General features: G+C 41.9%; 1 pseudogene; it reads right to left on the bottom strand.

Moving 5' to 3' along the window:
* Positions 1–534: 534 nt before the first annotated feature.
* Positions 535–10,462, bottom strand: LOC144368152 (uncharacterized; annotated as a pseudogene).
* Positions 10,463–10,467: the final 5 nt, after the last annotated feature.

Raw genomic sequence — 10,467 nt, 5'->3', positions numbered from 1 at the left:
TTGGATAAAGGCGAAGGCTCGGAGAAATTGGAGAATCACGATTAAAAGTCTAGATTTTTTTAAAGAGACTGTTGGTAGACATGAATTTCAAAACTGATCTGTTGAGAGTTAGATAGAAATCTCTAGTGCCTTAGAAGATACACATATGCCATAAACAGAATATTAGTATAACTATGAGTATTAAAACACAGCAGGAGTGGACCTAAGGGCAAAGTGAGAAATATATAATTGAGAATGTGATGAAAGATAAGTCTTAATATATAGTGATCAAAACTTGTCTGAGTTTTGTTCTTTTTTATGCAAAGCAGAATTTGTGATGAACTTTAGCTGAAGGGATTTCCAAGGAAAGTGTGAAGGGAACAATCTGATTTTTCTTTGCTGGGTATAAACAAATTTATATAAGAAAACAAAAAAAAAAAAACAATTTGAGAAAGAAACTGTTAAGCTAAAAAAAGAAAAAGAACCCAACACTTGGTAATTGGGGAAGATCTAAGCCTGTCCAAATTGTGAAGAACATTAAAAGAAGAAAATTCATCATTGGAAAAGTACACTCTGGTGACAGGACCAAGAGTCTAGCTGGTCGACTCCCGGCCTGGGCATCTGGCATGCCCTTGGCCTCAGTTGCAGCCACGGGCAGACTCTCAGCATCCTGGCCACCACAGAGATGCGCAGCCCAGTCCCCTGGCTCTGGGCGCCCTCTATCAGGGAAGACCTGGGTGGGTGAAGGATGTCTGCTCGCCCCCTAGTGTCCTCCCTCCCGAGAGGCCGCGTGGAGAGGGAGTTTCTGATGGCCTTGGTGAGCCTGCTGGTGGAGCAATTGCCCTGGCCAGAAAGGGAGGGAAAGGAGGCAGCGAGGGCCGCCACAAGCGCGGGAACGCGTTGAGAGCCTGCGCAGGTGCTGGGCCACAGTATGCCACTGGTGGCCATGCCCATGTAGCCGCTGTTGCTGCCCCTAGCCTGGGCCAGGGGTCCTGTTGACAGGGAGCCGCTGGCCTTGGCTGGCCCTGGGGCAAAGCCGCTGCTGCCCAAGGAGAAGGGCTGGACCAAAAAGCCTCCCCAGCACTAGTCCCCTGCCTCCACCTGGCAGTCGAAGCCTGCGCTGGAGACCCAGCAGGCAAAGTTATAAAAGTAGGAAAACTCAACGAATTCAAATGAGGCCAGTGAGTTCAGCGATATTGCAAACTGGCCAACACCAGGAGAGTTAGCATTGAAAAAACCTTTTTGCAATCTCAAAGTGTCATCAGCTAAAGAAATAAGAAGCCAAAAATTACAAAAGAAAAAGAAAAGAAGATTGAAAAGAGGAGTAACAGTGAGATTAAGAAAATTGGGAAACAAAATTAGATGGTCCCATTGAAAATGTCAGTGATGATGAGGCCCAGTCAAGCACTCAAGGAAAGAGAGCCAATAATTACTTCAGTAGAATAAACTTGGAACATGACTTTTTTGTCAGAGAAAGATGGATGAGAAAGGTTTCTTGCCTATTTCCCTGATTGGCTCTAAGAACAAACTTTAACCTCATTTAAGAGGCCCTGAAGGACAGCACAGAAATAGAAGTTGCAGGTGAGAAAATGAGGAGAAAGAACCAGAAATGGCCAATCCTGGGCCATTCTCCCAACAGTGTGCCACAGACAAACTTCTCTCGGCTGATGAATTGTCCAAAGTTTGTGCTAGGACAAGCTTTTTGCTCACAGACACTCAGGGTGATGATCTACTGATGCCCTGAATGTCATCTGATGAGGATGTGCAGTAGAGCAAGTGGCTCACTGAAATGCATTGTAAATACTGGAACAAAGCATGCTGTAGAGATAGAAACCACCAGACTGCCTACTGTGTGAGAGTATCCACTATTGACCCCTCAGCTGCATGACATTGGAGATGACCACTTGAGCCATGACCCAAGATAGAGCTGGGGACAACTGCTGACATTCCAGGAGCTGCTTGCCCTTTCCTGTGCGGCTGGACTGAGATGGCATGTCTATTTTTACTTGAGAGGGAAGGTAATTGTTACCACTGTGGAAATACTTCAAGGTTCTGTCTTTTGTTTCCAGGCATATGTACTTGGGTCCAGGTCAGTAAAGCAGAGAAAGAGGACTGTGTAGATTTTCTCAGCTTGACAGGCTTTTGGCTCTTGGTCTTTCCTTTGCCATGGTGAACATTGCATAACTCATGTATTAAGGTGTTTCACATGGACTGTAAGTTTTATTAATTGAACATTTAAGGGGTAAGAAATTGAAGAAATAAACAAGGGTATTTTTTTCAATTTTATTCAAAATGTATTTTTGATACATCAGTATAAGTCCTGCCCATCAGAAAAGCATTAATGATGGACACTTTAAAAATTTTTATCTCATATTACTTTGTCAGCCATGTACTTCTAATGCAGCAAGCAACTTATTTTAAAAAGTTGAATAAATGTGACATTGTTTGCTTTTTAAATTTATTTTGTTTTTTATTTATATATAATAGCAGAATGCATTACAATTCTTATTACATGTATAGAGCTCCTTTTTCATATCTCTGGTTGTATACATAGTATATTCACACCAATTTCTGTCTGCATATATGCACTTTGGATAATAATATTCCTCACATTAAGCCATCATTAATTACCCCATGCCTCCTCCTTTTCCATCCCACCTCTTTGCCCTATCTAGAATTTGTCTATTCCTCCAATGCTCCCCCTTCCTATCCCACTATGAATCAGCTTCCTTATATCAAAGAAAACATTTGGGATTTGGTTTTTTATGATTGGCTAATTTCACTTAGCATTATCTTCTCTAACTCCATCCACTTACCTGCAAATGCCATTATTTTATTCTCTTTTTATTTCTGAGTAATATTCCATTGTGTATATATGTCACTTTTTTATCCATTCATCTATTGAAGGGAATCTAGATTAGTTCCACAACTTAGCTATTGTGAATTATGCTGCTATAAACATTGATGTGGCTGTATTCCTGTAAGATGCTGTATTTAAGTCTTTTGGTTATAGATTGAGGAGAGAAATTGCTGGTTCAAATGGTGGTTCCATTTCCAGTTTTCCAAGAAATCTCCATACTGCTTTTAATATTGGCTGTACCAATTTGCATTCCCACCAGCAGTGTAAGAGTGTACCTTTTTTTTCCACATCCTCACTAACACTTATATGTTTGTATGCATAATAGCTGTCATTCTGACTGGAGTGAGATGAAATCTTAGAATGGTTTTGATTTGCAGTTCTTTAATTGCTAGTGATGATGAACATTTTTTATGTGTTTGTTGATTTTACTGTTTGCTTGTTTTTTAATGATATAATGGCTGATTGTAAAGGTTAGATTTATCTTGGTCCAAGATGACATTTTTAACCAGCTTATGAACAATCATTGGTAAGATGGATAATATAGAAAATACTTTTCCACAGGATAGTTAATTTAAGTCATTTAAATTGGTGATTCCATTAGCCATTTGTGTTATTAATAAAATTATAAAAACAAAATCATGAATAAAAGACTCAAGCTGGTTAACTTTATGCTGAAAATTTTTGAATCATGGATCTGTTTAAAGATTTTTATCAGAAGCCAAAAATAGAAATGGTGATATCAAAAAATGTTCGGTGGAGCACTGTCCTTTCTAATAATGTGTATCTTTGTGATGCCTACAGACAGACAAGTGGAGTTTTGAGAATGGCTTAGTACAGAAATACAACTGATAAAAACAGATTTTCTTTTTTTTTGTGGACTGACAGAATCAGAATTCAGGCATATATTAGAAACCTTTAGATGTCAAAATTCTTTAGGCAAGAATTAAGGATGTTGAGCCATTAGGCTGCAAATATGTATGAACCTTTAAGAAAAAAGCATAATGGACTTGAAGGCAGATGCTGGTGGAGCAAGGGAAAGAGTGAATAAATAAATGGAATCTGAGGCCTGGGGGTCTATCTTTGACTCTAGCAAAGAGAGTTGCAAGTCATAGATTACCCTCTAGGCCTTAAAACCTAACAGAATTTTTTTTGCTAGATTTGAACTTGAGACTGGTGAACCTCTCTTACATATAATTTCTTTTTGAAATGGAATATATATATATATATATATATATATATATATATATATATATATACTCTGTCAGTCCTACTATCATAATTTGAAGACAAATAATTTGCTTTCTAGATTCATAGGTCCACAAGTGAAAAGAAATTTTACCTCAGTTTGGATCATATCCAGAGTGTCACCCATTTAAATGCATTAAATGATGAGATTATGACTTTTGAGCTTATAATACAGAGATGATGATTTAGAGATGATGATAAAGAGATGAGATTCTGGTTGAGATTTTGGGGGATGTCTGGATTGATATATTCAATACATATTGAATATATTTTGCAAATAAGATGAATTTTAAAAGGCCAGAGGATGACTATAGTAGGCCGAATTGTCAATTCCATTAATATATTTTCTCATCTCAAACCTTGATATGGTAAATTTTAACTTCTTTGAGAAAAGGACCTTTGCATATGTTAAGACATTGAGATTTTTCTATTAAGAAACCATTTGGATTATCTTAGTCTGGCCTAAATACAACAGAAGCGATATTATTTGGGTATGACAGAGGAATCTTTGATATAGCAGAAAATGAGAACATAAAAAGGAGGGAAGATGTGATGTGAACAAAGAGGGAGACATAGGTATAGTGTGACTACAATTCAAAAAAGATGAGGAATTTCACCCAAGACAGTATCCTAGAGTAAAATTGAAGTTTTTTTCCCTTAACTTCAGAGGGGTAGAGGTATCCTCTAGGCACTCAAGCAGGCAGTAGCAGCCTGTTACTTACAGTCCCTATAATTTCCTGTTCCAGTTTATTAAATCTTAGGCTTTTCTGCAAGTACATGACTCATATGGAAGTCCTTCTGCCAATCAAGAAAGACAACTTAAAGGAGCAAGAAATTGATATGAAAATCTTGATTGCATGAAGGCCATGATAAATTGCTAACTACATGTGGAATTATATTTTGTAGAGTGACATTGTGTAGCAGAAGCAGCAGAAGCTTTGTTTCTTTTAGTTGAAAACTGTCTCATATTGACTGGCTTTCCTTTAATCACCAAAGAATAAACATCAGTGAACCATATGACCTCAGGGTGGGGCAGTGGCTGATCCTTTAAATCCCATCGTATACTGGTTTCTTCTGCCAGTATATGTTGACAGTCATGAGTGACGGGTTCTGATGATTGTTCAGGTAGTAGTGTAGCCGGGTTAAGCGGGGCAGGGGGTCCCAATATTATTCTGTCCTTGTCAAGCAACAGGCTCTGATAGTGTGTTATTCTAGAGTTTGATAGCCATCTGTCTGGTGGCTGGCAGATGATGCTCTCTAGGGCATGGGGGGGCTATAACGGTTAGCTTCTGCCCCAGCGTTAACTTATCAGCATCTTTGATTAGTAGGGCCGCCGCTGCTATAGCTTTTAGGCAATGGGGCTATCCACTAGCCACTGGGTCCAGCTTTTTAGATAAGTAGGCTATAGGCCTTTTCCAAGGTCCTAAAATTTGAGTAAGCACTCCTCGTGCTATTCCTTTCTTTTTCTCAATGTAGAGAGTAAAGGGTTTTTCTACATCTGGGAGTGCTAATGCCAGAGCAGATAGCAACACACTTTTGATGTTATCAAAAGCTTGTTGGTGTTCAGGGTTCCATTAGAATTGGGCATTTACCTTTAACAACAGGTATAAAGGAGCAGCTAAGGTTGCAAACCCAGGTATCCATAAGCTGCAAAACCCAGCAGTCCCAAGAAACTCTCTGAGTTGCCTCTTATTAGATGGGGGTGGTATCTGTACAACAGTTTATTTTCTGGGCTCAGTGAGCCATCGTTTACTGCCCCTAAGGGAATAGCCCAGGAAGATTACTTCTTGCTGGCAAATTTGGGCCTTTTTGACAGAAGCTCTATACCCGAGTTGAGCAAGCTCAGATAGTAGTGCTTGGGTCCCAGACTCACAGTTTTCCTTGGTGTATGCTGCCAGTAGCAGGTTATCCACATATTGGAGTAGGGTGACTTTAGGGTGCATGGTTCTGAAGTTATTGAGATCTCTGTGGAGGGCTTCATCAAAAAGAGTGGGGGAGTTTTTGAACCCCTGTGGAAGTCTGGTACAAGTTAGTTGACCAGATGTTCCAGTTTCTGGGTTTACCCACCCAAAAGCAAACAGCAATTGACTATCTTTATGCAGAGGCAAGCAAGAGAAAGCATCTTTTAAGTCCAGGACAGTATACCATTTTTGCTCGGGGTTAAGGGTGCAAAGCAGATTGTACGGAATTAGGTATTGTGGGGTGAATGTCCTGCACTCTGTTGTTGATCTCTCTTAGGTCTTGAATGGGGCAATAGTCCCCAGTTCCTGGCTTTTTTACTGGTAGCAGGGGAGTGTTCCAGGCCAATTGACAGGGCCTTAGGACCCCTAAGGCCAGATATTTCTGAATATGGGGCCTTATCCCATCTTTAGCTTCTTTGCTCAGAGGATATTGTTTAATATTAATTGGGGAGGCTGAAGTTTTTAACTCCACTGATATTGGAGGTTGTTTTACAGCTAGGCCTAACTCAGCAGTTTCTGCCCAGGCATCTGGGTAATCTGTTATCCATTTCTGGGATAGCTTGCCTGTTTGATCAGTCTTGGGGGGTGTGAAGAGTTGATGTTCATCTTCTACTGACATAGTTAAAGCCATGACTATAGGAGTTTTTACTGAAGGATTTAGAAATTTCACTTGGGGGCCTTCAGGGTTAAAAGTTATTCTGGCCCGGAGTTTGGTGAGCAGATCTTTACCCATCAATGGGGCTGGGCATTCTGGGATCACTAGGAAGGAGTGATGGAATTTTCCTTTTCCCAGGTCCATGGTCCTCTTAGTTTTCCAAGCCCGATATTTACTGCCATTAGCCCCTTGAACTAGAGCCCTTTTAGTTGATAGAAGGCCCAATGGGGTCTTAAGGCCTGAGTATACTGCCCCTGTATCCACTTCAAAGTTTATTGGGGTCCCCTCCACTTCAAAAGTTACTTTGAGCTCGAGGAGGGGATCTGAGCCCCTACTTTCCTAGTCATCCTTCAAAGTTCGAATGGCTGGTTGGCATGGCTGTTTCTTTTTAGGGCATTCTTTGACCCAGGGTCCTTTTTCTCTACAGTAGGCACATTGATCTGAGGCCAGATGTGGCTTCTGGCGTGGGCCCAGGTATCCCTTTCTGTCTCCCTGTCTCCTAACTTCTGGCCTATTTGTTGTTGTGGCCAGGACCTTAGTCAATGCCTCAGTCTGTCTTTTGCTTCTTTCATCCTCCCTTTGCTCCCTTTCTTTCTCCATTCTTTGTTCCTTCTCTTCCTCAGTTTCTCTGTTATAGTATACCTTCTTGGCTTCTCTGACTAAATCTCTCAAAGTCATATCTTGTAATCCATCTAAGTGTTATAACTTTCTTTTAATATCCAGGGCAGCTTGCCCAATAAAGGCCATTGTGACAGATGCCTTTTGATCCTCTGCCTGAGGATCAAAAGGAGTATATCTCCTATATGCCTCCATAATTCTCTCCAGAAACATAGAGGGAGATTCATTAGGCCCTTAAATAATGTCTCTTACCTTGGCCAAATTAGTTGGCCATCTAGCGGCTGCTTGGAGACCCGCTATTAGAGCCTGGCAATAAGTGGACAGATGTTCCATACCATCAAAGGTGTTGGGGTCACAGTTGGGTCGGTTCAAGGGGAAGTTGTGTCGGTTGCCCATCTGGTCCGAGGATATTTTTTTTTAGCTTCCAGGAGGATTCTCTTTTGTTCCTCTGTCATGAAGAGAGTCCCTAGGAGTGGTTGACAGTCATCCCAAGTAGGCTGGTGTGAAAATGCCGGTGAGTTCTTTGAGTTTTTTTTTTTTTTTAAGCTGGTCCAGTTTCCTCCAGGGGAGGAGGGGCTGTGTGTGCCTTGGGGAAGTAATCTGGAGGGTGCTGGGCCGGCTTAACCTCCTCCAATGATGGAGAAGCTGAGTCAGCAGCAGGGGAATTACTTAGAGAGTGTTGGGGGTTGGGTAACAAAGGCAGGGGATAAGGAAAGGGAGGAGAGTTCAGCATAGTCAAATCTTGAGACTCAGGGAGAACAAAGGGTGGAGAAGGATCAGAGGGTTTGAGAGATAGAATCGTGGGGGGAGGAGTAGGAGCGGGGGCAGGGACAAGGAAAGACTTCACCCATGGAGGAGGAGATTTGCAGAGGTCCTGCCAAGTTAAGATATACGGCTGTTGATCTTGATGGCTATGTGGTCCCGGCTGAAAGACAAAGACAATATTTTTGACTTTTCAAATTAGTGGGAAGTAGAAAGATCCTTCTGGGGGCCATCCAACTCCAAAGGTGGGCCATTCTGAGACATGGAGAGTCTTCTAGGTCTGGCATTTTACTGAAAAAGAAAGATTTTGAGCCCTTATGTGGACTACAGTCAAGTGATCAAGGGTCAAGGTCAGAGGCGTGGAATGACTCTGTCCCATAATGAAAGTTACTTGAACAAAGACAGGGACAATACAAACGTGACATAAACATGGACACACAGTAAACAGTAAACGTGTAACACAAGTTCAGAGGCAAAGATTAAAAACAGACAGTGAATTCAACCTGAGAGAAAGAATAGTTGCCGGCAAGACCAGACGGGTTGGCAGCAGAATACAGATGAGGGCACCTTCGTCCCTCCCAGATGGGGGTACTTCCGTCTCCCCCCATAGTCTCTCAAAATGTCCCTTGAGAGATGTGGCCTGTGGCTTCAGGGACACGTCTGTCCACCACCGCCAGGGGGAGTCATGCTCTCCGCTGACAACCACACTCTGCCAACCCAAACCAAAAAACCAGAAGGCTCTGAGAGTTCACGCTCTCCGCTGAGCCAAAAAACCAGAAGGCTCTGAGAATTCACGCTCTCCAGCCAAAAAACCAGAAGGCTCTGAGAGTTCACGCTCTCCAGCCAAAAAACCAGAAGGCTCTGAGAGTTCACGCTCTCCAGCCAAAAAATCATAAGGCTCTGAGTTCACGCTCTCCAGCCAAAAACCAGAAGGCTCTGAGAGTTCATGCTCTCCAGCCAAAAACCAGACTCTGAGTGATCGCAAAGGAAAAACAAGGAGAAGAAGGAGGAGGAGAAGAAGAAGATAAGGTGCCTTACTTACCTCCCTAAAGGAGTCTTGTTGAGGTCTCCCTGTCCGGCAATGCACAGTTCCCGGGCGATGCACCAAATGTAAGGGTCCGGCGAAACGTCGGAGTAAGAGACCACAAGAGACTGTCTTATGCAACAGCAGAAAGGTGAGTTTATTTGGAGACCAGCATGCTGGGGCCTGAGCTCTCTATAGCAAAGAGAGATAGAGCCCTGAGAACAGCTTAAGCAGAGCTTATATAATTTCCTTGGAGAAGGCAGGGAGAGAAGTTACATTTTGTAGTTTGGAAGTTGAGGACAGCTCATTCTGGGAACAAGATTAGCAAAGAGTTCACAGTTGGGGACAGCACATTCTGGGAACAAGATTAGCAAACAGTTATTAAGATTTCAACAGTGTTTTGTTAAGCATATAGAAAAACGGAGTGACAAGTACCTATTTTATTAACCTTTCACTAGACAGCTGACCTTGGGTATGTTTGCTTGACTCTGTCAACTTTTGAAAAAGTCACAGGAAGATAGGTGCAGTCTCCTCCTCATGGGGTTCTTGGAAACACCTGGTAGGAGAAAGTGGTTTCCAAGGAAGTGACCTCATCTCACTTTTTTCATTTGAGTGACCTCACCTCACTTCCTTGGTGATAGAACTCTCTTAACAAAGAATAAAGGTATCTAGGCACCCAGAGGCAGATACAGTCTCAGTCTGCTCAGTTGTTTGGTCTCACCCAGTACAGAGTCCTACTTTCTTGGTATTTACTGATCTATGGTTGGCCAAATGTAATGAAAGCACTAAGGAGGGAGCTTTCCTGACAATGAAGGTACAGGACCATGACATGGTCCTGAAAACTCTGGTGAGTTTTCCCAAGGACACTAGAGCTGAGTATATAGCGGCTATTACAGGTGAATGTAGTTTAACACACCAGTAAGTTGACACTGTGGATGGACACAGGCCATTTTAAGGGATGTGTGTCTATGTGTGTGTGTTTTTATTTGGGGATGCGTATTTTGATTTATTGTTTTGTCTCTTATTGCCTGAGAATATGGTGGGAAAAGCATTTTTCCCACTGTTAATTGCCTGTATTGTAGTGAGGTGCTATGCTGAAGGCTACTATTTCACCATTGATATGTTCCTCTTCATGTGTCATCCTAGGAAGAAGAAAAAAGTATGCAACAGTGGAGGTGTCTGTCAAATGAAAATATTCCCATTGCTCATCCCTGTGAATTAATGAATGGATATCTGCTTGCCTTGTGGATGGAAAAGACTTATTATGTTCATTTGTTTAATATTTCTCATGAAATTTGGCCACTACAGAGAAGATAATTTATGTCAAAGATGTTTACCAGCTCCAAGCCCTCTGACATGTCTA

This window comes from Ictidomys tridecemlineatus, chromosome 2 (genome assembly GCF_052094955.1).
Source record: "Ictidomys tridecemlineatus isolate mIctTri1 chromosome 2, mIctTri1.hap1, whole genome shotgun sequence".
In the NCBI taxonomy this organism is placed as follows: Eukaryota; Metazoa; Chordata; class Mammalia; order Rodentia; family Sciuridae; genus Ictidomys; species Ictidomys tridecemlineatus.
The sequence above is the reverse complement of the archived record's forward strand: the minus strand, read 5'-3'. Positions and strand labels throughout refer to the sequence as shown.